Raw genomic sequence first — 12,073 nt, forward strand, 5'->3', positions numbered from 1 at the left:
CAAGTGTTGAGTGCATAGCCGATATAATTAATTGAAGGTTGACTTTATTGTATTAAAAAACACATTTTTGTATTGGTCGGATGAAATATGCAAATTTTTTTAAAAATAGAGATTTTTGGTTTTTCTTGATTTTTTTGCCAAAATCATCAATAATGAAACAATAAAAGGCTCGAACTATACTTCGGTTGTGTGTAATGGATCTAAAATACAGTATATGAAAGTCTAATATTTATCAGTACATTACACAAAATAATGAACTTTGCTAATATGCTAATTTTTTGAGAAGGACCTGCACGTCAGCTTGCATCGTAGCAGTGTTTGGGACTTGTCAGTCATGAGAGAAATGTGCTACACCTCTCTCTCACACTCCTCATCGGAGTTTAGGCTGGGTTTCAAGCTAGGTTGCGCTCCATTTTGCTTCTTTGGGAATACATGGTAAGATTTTTCTTATCTTGGCAAGAGAGAATATTCAATGTTGCTTTAGCCTTTAAAGGTCTGTGCTGAGTGATCATCACACTGAATCTCGTCGTGTTAGCATAGCTTTTGCGTTAGCATTAGCATCAACTTTAGCGTGGTGAGCATCCTCCTGAACGCTCGGACAACTTTTTTTTTCTTCTTTTACCAAAACTTCGTCGCTTTTAGGTGGGTTTAATTCAAAATAATGTAATGGTTTTCCTGCTGAGTGTGTATTATTATCACAAAGTTGGCGTTGTCCTTGTAGACACTGTGGCGGATGCGATGCGGGAGTCTTGTTGGCCCGTTGAGCAGATGAGTTGCTGTGTCCGGTCGCTTGGGACTCTCTGTGAACTCTCGTGAACTCTGCACTCAGCCGGAACTCGCACGGCTCTTAAGTATCTGTCACGTGACTGTGACGTAGCCGGTAATGCGCTCGGCCAAACGTACACACAACTTCTGTGGGTGAATTATGTCATACAATAAAGGGTCACCACACAGGTCCCCTCAGAATTCACCCACACAGGACGCCAGGCGCAACACGAATTACAGAACGGAACGGTTGGGTTGTGCGGCCGGGGCGTCTGTGGAAGACGATCGAACGGACGATCAGGCAGCCGTCCAGGATTCCAGATGCAGGACGACCGAGCAGAACAGTCTGGAGGACGCACAGGATGCCAGGCAGCGGGCGACCGAAAGCGACGATCAGGAGGACGTCCGCGACGCCAGGCGGTGGACGGCCAAGCAGGACGATCAGGCAGCCGTCCAGGACGAGGAGCGCGTCGTGCAGCACCGCCCAGGCGAGGCCGGAGAAGCGGACGCCGAGAGAGGCGGCACGCGTTGCTCAGCTGCGGTCGAGCACAATGTCGAGACGTGCGACGAGCAGGACCACCCAGTCGAGGCTGCAGACGAGGGCAATGGGCGAGACGGTCGGAGCTGACCGGTCGAGGCCGGGGACGAGGGCAACTGGCGAAATGCACCAAGCCGACCGGTCGCAGCAGGAGCAAAGGAAACGCAGAAACCGGAGTTGAAGCGACGTCATCGTTGTCCAAAAGCGATGGACGAGGAGAGACGTCGGGGGCGACGTTCACAGGCGCTGGCCGAGGTGCTACCTCGGAGACTTGCTGAGGCGCCGGCACAGCAGCGAGGTTAGCGGCGGTGGCCAGCGGCGCTGGCAGAGGACCGACCTCGGAGACTCCCGGAGGCGCTGGAGCGAGGTCAGTGGCGGCGGCGTCCAGCGGCGCTGGCAGTGTGGCGACCTCGGAGACTTCCAGAGGCGCAGGTGCTGGAGCGACGTCAGCAGTGGCCAGAGACGCAGGAAGAGGATTGACGTCGTTAGGAAAGCCAAGAGCAGGTGCAGCGTCGACGAGAAAACCAGGGCTGGACGAGACGCCGTCGAGAAGACCAGGGCTAGACGGGATGCCATCGAGAAGGCTGGAGGCGGACGAGGCGTCGTCGAGTAGGCCCGAGGCGGATGGGGCGTCGTCGTCGAGTAGGCCGCAGGCGGGCGCACTGTCGTTGAGTAAGCCGCAGTCGGGCGCATCGGCGCCGAAGCCGAGAAAGCCGGGGACGGGCGCAGCAGCGTTGACGGACAGCAGCGATGGAGCCGAGGCGAGCGAGAGCGGGGCCGGAGGCGAGACAGCAACGTCAGCGTCAGGAAGCGCCAGAGCGGGAGCGCGCGGTGGTGACGCAGGTACTGGGACAGAAGTACGACTGCGAGGAACCGGGGCGGAAGCGCCGCCATTGTAGGCGGGAACCACGGGCAGTAGGGCTGTCGAGGCGAGCACCTTGGGCGTCTTTGAAGTCAATTTGTATGATGGTTCAAAAAGTCTGAGGAGGAGCGCCTTGAGCACCGTATACTTGTCCACCTTCGGCGGATAAACCACGAAGCGCTGTGCTTTGACCGCTGTTGAGTACCCGAGCGCGGCCACCACGTGGTAGAAGCGCATGGTATCGTCGGAAATACCCCGGAGGACGAACTGCTCCTTCACGAATGCAAACCACGCGGCCGCAGAAGACTCGTTGAACATAGCTAGCTCGAGAAAGCTAGAGTCCGCCATAGCTTAAAGTGTTCAAAAATGCCTCTGAGACTTCAACGAGGCAAGTCGGGGTCACCAATGTGGCGGATGCGATGCGGGAGTCTTGTTGGCACGTTGAGCAGACGAGTTGCTGTGTCCGGCCGCTTGGGACTCTCTGTGAACTCTCGTGAACTCTGCACTCAGCCGGAACTCGCACGGCTCCTAAGTATCTGTCACATGACTGTGACGTAGCCGGTAACGCACTCGGCCAAACTTACACACACCTTCCGTGGGTGAATTATGTCAAACAATAAGGGGTCACCACAACACTACAATATGTGCTCGTCTGTCTATACTTGTTCGAAATTGTTGGAAACCTTTATTTTTGGACTACAGCTTTCGAATTTTACGACAAAAACATTTTGAGTAAATGTCGATGAAAACTAGACAAAATTTGTTAAAGATTTCATCGACTAAAACCAGAGGCGTAGCAAGGGTCCCCGGGGGCCCCAGGCAACAAGCAAAATGGGGCCATTCAAGCGTGTGCAAGTAAGGGGGACAGTTGGACTTGGAGCAATAGAAGAAAGAGTAGCAACATAAAAATACCACCACCGGATGCGGAGGTATATACCTTTGTGTGAGATCAGTAGTCAGATTGGCCCTACGACCCACCAAATTAAAATTATTCCGTAAAAACCACTGATTGGTGGACTACCGACCGAAATGAGTATTAAATTTGCTAATAAAATTGTTTAGGATTATTTTAGATGCATATATGTTATATTTCTCTTATAGAGTATTCGACGAGGAATAGGATAGACCCAATAATAGACTATATGGAAAAATCACCATTTCTTTAAATAGTCACATGTATAATCAGGTGGCCTGTGAACATCAATATAAAATGATTCAGCAAGGACTGTCCAAAGAATACTTAGCGAGTCAGTTTTTAAACAATCACGTGGTATTAAAAGATGATTGGACTTTCTTAAACATGTATAATCTACATGACATTAGCCACGTTTACATGCTGACTTTTATTCATACCGATTCAAATCATTCCGAATGGAAATTTCACATCAGCTGTTTACATGTCACTTCCATCTATTCCGATCCAGCGTTTACATGTGTCTGCCTTTATTCCGAAAGGACGTTTGACAACTGCCGTCTGACATGCGCAGATTAATCAAAACAAAGCGTCACGTTGCAAAACATGGAGATCGATCGTCAGATCAGCTGCTGTTTTAACTTTTCGAGTGGAAACAAAACTTCAGAATGATACGCCGTTCATTTAAAAAGTTGTTTGGGTGCGCTGTGCGTGTGCTTGGAAGCCATGTTGCAAGTGACATTACTTACGTCACCAAGTGACGTCACCACGTCAGTACGGAGCATGTGCAGAAAGAACGCAACCAGACATCATTCCGCTTCCCTGTTTACATGATATAATTTTACTTCTAATCGGTTTGGGAAAGGGAATATTCCACCCCTGTGAATCGGAATGAAATTCCATTCGGTTTGGGCCTGTTCATTCCGAATGAGGTGTTTATATGGAACACATTTATTCGGTTTGAACAAATATTCCGATTGTAATTGGAATATTTGGCTCCATGTAAACGTGGCAACTGTTAGCGCTTATTGGGATTGATAACAGAATCTTTAGATTGTCTGCCAAATGATTCCATGGTATTGAAACACTACCTACACTTGTCTCTGCGACAGTGCAGTAAAGCAGCTTGTGCTGAATGTTGGCCCCCTGGGGGCCCCTGCTGGCTGGGGGCCCTAGGCAACTGCCTGGTTTGCCTAATGGGACACGACGCCTCTGACTAAAACTAGACTAAGACGAACACATTTTGAAATGACTAAAATATGACTAAGACCGATAAGTATTTTCGTCCAAAACACTAAAACAAAAATTAAAAGGGCTGCCAAAAACAACACTGGTCCCTGTTGTATTACACTTTGGAAAATTTGCAAAGTCTTTAAAACTGCACAAAGTTTAAACAAAAATACAATTCAGCAAGCATTTGACGGTCTAACCGAGATTGAACTGAAATGTCCAGGAATGTAAATTCTAGCTGTATAACCGATTTTTAACACTACACAACCATTTCTGCATTTCCTGTTACCACGTACAGTACTTAAATGATTCCATCTTTTAATTCTCATGAAAATGTATTTCATTTTAATCAGATTTATTCAAAAAGGTATCTCATTACTTTTGTAATTTCACGAGGGAATGTTTTCAAACACAAAATCAAAACTTGACCAATTGTTTATACCTTTACTTTTGAAAAAGTTGCACTGTGACAGTAAGTGATTTTGGAAGGCTCTTTCAGAATCTCACACCTTTTGCGGTGGAACAAGTTAATAGCAAAGGACACAGCACAACACATAAAAACACCCTATTATTACCCTGGTGGCCACTAGAGTGCTGTGCTGTATTGCAGATGGACCATTTGCTGTGACATTTGAAAGTTGCACTCCAGCCACACGGGATTTGACCACAGAGGCCACTTTCCATCGAGTGTTTTTGAAAATACATGACAAGGATAAACCAAAAGGGGGACGACAACATGCTCAGTGCATTTGTTTGAAAGCCTTGACAACTCTTTCCACCGTCACGCTACAAAAGACACTCTTGTCTTGGCTTTACAGCTCCATTTATTTGGATATATCAAGCTGAGTCAAGTCATTTTACAAACAATGTTAGTTGAAGACTCCACAAGTGCAAATGGTTTCTATTCTATATGTGTCCTGTGATTGGCAGGCGACCAGTCAATGTAGTCAACCTCCGGCCCACAATTCAGCCAGGATGGACACCAGGTCACCCGTGACCCTGAACAGGATAAGCGGTAGAAAATATATGACTGAGTGAACACTACTGGAAATGCACCAACACCCACACCAAACATGGCAGACTATCTGCACTGGAAATGCAGATTTGGGCGGCAAAACAAAAATATTCCTGCTGCAATTCCAATGTGAGTGTTCTTAGGAGACATTTTGTATTTGCATAATATCCAAACAAAAGCACAATGAACCAAACAGTGTCTGTTTTCGACTAATTACAGTCCTATCTAGTGAGAACAGGCTTGGTTATATTTAACCCTTGCATGCACAAATGATTATTTTAATTTAACCCTAACAGAGTGCTCATTTAACTATGCCGCTGATTCACCCCTCTCATTCAAAATCAAGTGGACATCTAAACGCCATCAATGGCACTGAAACATGAGCATTCACAACCAGTCTTCCCAGTTTAAACGAATTGGATCTCTATCGCCAACAATGGTGTGCAGTGAGCCAAATACTATGCATCATAGTTCCCTACTGTGCTACTTATCATGTCAATATAATTATATAAAATGTTATACTATTTCCAGGTTGCCAATGTACATCTGGCCTAGGACTACAGTATGGACGAAAAATAGCCTTTTGGCCAATTCTGGCGTATTTTACCATAAACGGATTTTAAGGGCGCCCCCCCTGGTGGCCTAAAAGTGTCACTGCATGTAATTGACTTTCCTATATACAGTGGGGCAAATAAGTATTTAGTCAACCGCCAATTGTGCAAATTCTCCTACTTGAAAAGATTAGAGAGGCCTGTAATTGTCAACATGGGTAAACCTCAACCACGAGAGACAGAATGTGAAAAAAAAAAACAGAAAATCACATTGTTTGATTTTTTAAATAATATATTTCCAAATTAGAGAGGAAAATAATTGTTTGGTCACCTACAAACAAGCAAGCTTTCTGGCTGTCAAAGAGGTCTAACTTCTTCTAACGAGATCTAACGAGGCTCCACTTGTTACCTGTATTAATGGCACCTATTTTAACTCATTATCGGTATAAAAGACACCTGTCCACAACCTCAGTCAGTCACACTCCAAACTCCACTATGGCCAAGCTGTGGAAGGACACCAGAGACAAAATTGTAGACCTGCACCAGGCTGGGAAGACTGAATCTGCAATAAATAAAATGCTTGGTGTAAAGAAATCAACTGTGGGAGCAATTATTATAAAATGGAAGACATACAAGTCCACTGATAATCTCCCTCAATCTGGGGCTCCATGCAAGATCTCACCCCGTGGCGTCAAAATGATGACAAAAACGGTGAGCAAAATTCCCAGAACCACACGGGGGACCTAGTGAATGACCTACAGAGAGCTGGGACCACAGTAACAAGGGCTACTATCAGTAACACAACGCGCCGCCAGGGACTCAAATTCTGCACTGCCAGAAGTGTCCCCCTGCTGAAGAAAGTACATGTCCAGGCCCGTCTGCGGTTCGCTAGAGAGCATTTGGATGATCCAGAAGAGGACTGGGAGAATGTGTTATGGTCAGATGAAACCAAAATAACACTTTTTGGTAGAAACACAGGTTGTCGTGTTTGGAGGAGAAAGAATACTGAATTGCACCCGAAGAACACCATACCCACTGTGAAGCAAGGGGGTAGAAACATCATGCTTTGGGGCTGTTTTTCTGCAAAGGGACCAGGACGACTGATCTGTGTAAAGGAAAGAATGAATGGGGCCATGTATCGAGAGATTTGGAGTGAAAATCTCCTTCCATCAGCAAGGTCATTGAAGATGAGACGTGGCTGGGTCTTTCAGCATGACAATGATCCCATTCACACAGCCAGGGCAACAAAGGAGTGGCTTCAAAAGAAGCATTTCAAGGTCCTGGAGTGACCTAGCCAGTCTCCAGATCACAACCCCATAAAAAATCTGTGGAGGGAGTTGAAAGTCCGTGTTGCCCAGCGACAGCCCCAAAACATTACTGCTCTAGAGGAGATCTGCATGGAGGAATGGGCCAAAATTCCAGCAACAGTGTGTGAAAAGCTTGTGAAGAGTTACAGAAAACATTTGGCCTCCGTTATTGCCAACAAAGGGTACATAATAAAGTATTGAGATGAACTTTTGGTATTGACCAAATACCTATTTTCCACCATGATTTGCAAATAAATTCTTTAAAAATCAAACAATGTGATTTTCTGTTTTTTTTTTCACATTCTGTCTCTCATGGTTGAGGTTTACCCATGTTGACAATTACAGTCCTCTCTAATATTTTCAAGTGGGAGAACTTGCACAATTAGTGGTTGACTAAATACTTATTTAAACGTTGTAAAGCAATAAAACTGCAACAAAAATGAATGAAATGAACATAGAAATATCTTTTTGTAATGGGTCAAAATTATTTTTCAAGCACCTTAGGCAGTCATGTGCTTTGCATATAATTTTCAAAAAAAAAAAAAAAAAAATGTTAAAATTTTTTTTTTTTAGGGGGGTGTTGAATGATTTAGACACAAATGCCCTACCCATAATTTGGCCCAAACACAAAAAGGATTGTTTCAATCAAAGAAAACTATCAATGAAAAATTAAGTATTCAAATGCAAATTTTTCAATCTCAAATATTTTTTCGCATTCAAAAACTTTTTCTATGATTGACATTTTTCTTTTTTTTGATTGAAGTGAATTTTTCTTTTTGAAAATAAATATACATTTTCTGAAGCAACATATTTTTTGATTGAATAATAAAGACAAAAATGTCCTAGCCAAAATGTGGCCTAAACAAAAATCAACATTACTCCAATCAAAAAGTTGCTTCAATCAAAAAAAAAAAGAATCAATCAAAGAAAAATTGCTTTCACATGCATTTTTTTGAGTTTCAAATTTATTTTGCATTCAAACACCTTTTTTTTTTTTTTTTTTTTTGATTGAAGTGCCTTTTCTTGGTTGAAAATATATACTTCGATTGAAGCAACCTTTTTTGGATTGAATAATAAAGACACAAATCTACCTTCATATGACTCCGCCCAGGGAATACAATTTTTGCCAGGGGTAACTACATTGGCATACAATGGATGACGATCTTGGCGAAAAGTATTACCTAAACAGCCTGATTTAGAATTCCCCTAAAGAATTATGGGAAACAAAAAAACGCTCATTGTCAGCTTATTATTATAAATATTCTTGTAAGTTAATTTTATTGCTGACACTGCGTTTCGGGGTCATCAATGCCCAAAAGTCAAACTCCGCCTATGTATTTTACATAAGTTCTAAGGTTAATATGCACCATCCTTAATAAATAAATAAATTCAATTCTTTTAAAAAAATCCACTTTGGAGTGTTACCTAGGGCTGTAAAAAGTGTGTATTTCTGTTTTTATTCATTCTAATTTCATTAAATTAAGTTTTAAGTGTCAACAATTGAATATCTGTTCACTGTAGTAATCACTGTTCCTGAAAGGGTTAAGCAGGGGTGCCAAAAACGTGATCCGTTTGCCAAATACGGCTCTCGGAAGTGTTTGAAAAAACGGGAAATGTCCTAAAAATCCCCCTAAAATTAGACAAATTACTAAACCATGTTCATACTAGATAATAAAGGTTTTTGTCATCGATACATCGTTTAAAAGAAAAATAAAAACATTTATCAAAGACTTTGGAGGATTTTACAAACATGGATTTTTTCCCCCTCCTCAAATGCTGGGTAAATTGCCCCGCTGAATAAAATCTTCCTGCTGCCTTACATCATTCGTGACACCCAATTATTACACATACAAGTTTACAGAAGTTGTGACAGCAGTTAAGATAATGATTGATTGTTAAACATGAGTGGAAGAGGAAGTTATTCACCTCATATTTCCATTACAAGCCGGCAGTCATCATTTTGGGTGCAAGGTGTTATACCACTGATAAGCCCCTTGAAACTCCTCAGTATTCAGGTCAACTGCAGACGTACTGTATACTTTGCTCAAACTTCAAATTAAATCGGCATTTGAGTGTGTAGAGAGTGAGGGGAAGAGAGAATAGATGAGCGCGAGAATAAATGTTCATGTGGCAGGTACTTAAATCAAGTGCCTCATAAGCAGCCATTTGTATTCCTCAGTTCTGTCTTTGTATCCACGAACAATCAAACATCCTTTTTCTTATTTATTTTTTTTGTTCCATTTTAAAGTAGATATATCGTACGATTTTCGTTCATCATATATAACAGTTACCATGTGTATTCTATCAAAACAGCTTCAGGAATTTTGGCACACACCCAATTTCTTGTCTTGTTGAATTGATAAACACACCTGTCCAGAAGAAATGTTGCTATGCCCTACTCTATTATATATTTTTTCTTTGTTACTCACAATAGTTTTAGCAAATTTCCTGAAACCCAAGGAAGGAAGTCATTGCAAGGTGACACAGAGAATTGTGGCCTTCCGCCCACTTTTTAATGACCCGCGGAAAATTATAATAAATATCATTGACTATAGCTTGCACAAAAAGCTGAAATTCAGTTTATTCTTTTGCACTTCTCATCTTTAACAATAGATAGAGCTAGTCCCTGAAGTAGTTCCTTAGCATAAGAACAATGTCAAAACCTGACATTTTGGAATCAGAGTAGAAACAATGTAGAATGTCAGTATTTTGGTTTATATTACACATATATATATACACACACACATACACAGTACTGTGCAAAAGTTTTAGGCAGGTGTGAAAAAGTTTTAGGCAGGTGTGAAAAAATGCTGTAAACTAAGAATGCTTTCAAAAATGGAAGTGTTAATTTTTTATTTTCATCAATTAACAAAATGCAGTGAATGAACAGAAGAGAAATCTAAATCAAATCAATATTTGGTGTGACCACCCTTTGCCTTCAAAACAGCATCAATTCTTCTAGGTACACTTGCACACAGTTTTTGAAGGAACTCGACTGGTAGGTCGTTCCAAACATCTTGGAGAACTAACCACAGATCTTCTGTGGATGTAGGCTTCCTCAAATCCTTCTGTCTCTTCATGAAATCCCAGACAGACTCGATGATGTTGAGATTAGGGCTCTGTGGGGGCCATACCATCACTTCCAGGACTTCTTGTTCTTCTTTACGTTGAAGATAGTTCTTAATGACATTGGCTGTATGTTTGGGGTCGTTGTCATGCTGCAGAATAAATTTGGGGCCAATCATACGCCTCCCTGACGGTATTGCATGATGGATAAGTATCTGCCTGTATTTCTCAGCATTGAGGACACCATTAATCCTGACCAAATCTCAAACTCCATTTGCAGAAATGCAACCCCAACATTGCGAGGAACCTCCACCATGCTTCACTGTTGCCTGCAGACACTCATTATTGTACCGCTCTCCAGTTCTTCGGCAAACAAACTGCCTTCTGCTACAGCCAAATATTTCAAATTTTGACTCATCAGTCCAGAGCACCTGCCGCCATTTTTCTGCACCCCAGTTCCTATGTTTTCGTCCATAGTCGAGTCGCTTGGCCTTGTTCCATGTCGGAGGTATGGCTTTTTGGCTGCAACTCTTCCATGAAGACCACTTCTGGCCAGACTTCTCCGGACAGTAGATGGGTGTACCTGGGTCCCACTGGTTTCTGCCAGTTCTGAGCTGATGGCACTGCTGGTCAATTTCCGATTTCGAAGGGAAATAAGCTTGAGGTGTTTTTCATCTGCTGCACTAAGTTTCCTTGGCCGACCACTGCGTCTACGATCCTCAGCGTTGCCCGTTTCTTTGTGCTTCTTCAAAAGAGCTTGAACAGCACATCTTGAAATCCCAGTCTGCTTTGAAATCTTTGTCTGGGAGAGACCTTGCTGATGCAGTGTCTTGTTGCTGTGGTCAGTCTTGCCATGGTGTACGAACTGTGACATGATACCGTCTTCCACAACCTTACCTTGGTAGCAGAGTTTGGCTGTTCCTCACCCAGTTTTAAGCCTCCGACACAGCTGTTTCTGTTTCAGTTAATGACTGTGTTTCAACCTACATGTGACATTGATGATCATTAGCACCTGTTTGGTATAATTGGTTGATGATACACCTGACTATAATCCTAAAAAATCCCTGACTCTGTGCAAGTGTACCTATAAGAATTGATGCTGGTTTGAAGGCAAAGGGTAGTAAATCCAAATATTGATTTGATTTAGATTTTTCTTTTGTTCACTCACTTTGCATTTTGTAAATTGATAAAAATAAACAATCATTGTTTATATTTTTGAAAGCATTCTTAGTTTACATCATTTTTTCACACCTGCCTAAAACTTTTGCACAGTACTATATATATATATATATATATATATATATATATATATATATATATATATATATATATATATATATATATATATATATATAGTATAATTTCGGAAAGCACTTAGGTGACTTGAAGTTACGCTCCGTGACTCCCCAATTTGGCAAAATTTCAAAATTGTCCTATATGCAGGTGTGATACTTCATTGGAAAGCTTAAAATCTCAATTTTCTGGGGGAAGAAAAATTTAACACGACAGCATTTTTAAAGAAAAAAAAACAAAACAGTAAAACCCTATCTGGAGGTGAGCGCATAATTAAAGACGCCATGATTTTATTGAGATATTATCACGTACCTACCTCTTTTTGATCCAAAAAGTCCATGTTGCATGTATCACCGAGTGTCAAGACCAGAGGTTGCGCTAGACTTTTTCGTTGTCTGTCATTTTGACTGACAGGGTCATAAAAATCCGGTCATAATGTATTTTTACCGGTCACTTAAATTTTAAAAATGTTAATAATGACATATTCAATAGTATTTAGTTTTCATTCATCTTTAATTAATATTCTGTCCGAA

This window comes from Corythoichthys intestinalis, chromosome 16 (genome assembly GCF_030265065.1).
Source record: "Corythoichthys intestinalis isolate RoL2023-P3 chromosome 16, ASM3026506v1, whole genome shotgun sequence".
NCBI classification, from domain to species: Eukaryota; Metazoa; Chordata; class Actinopteri; order Syngnathiformes; family Syngnathidae; genus Corythoichthys; species Corythoichthys intestinalis.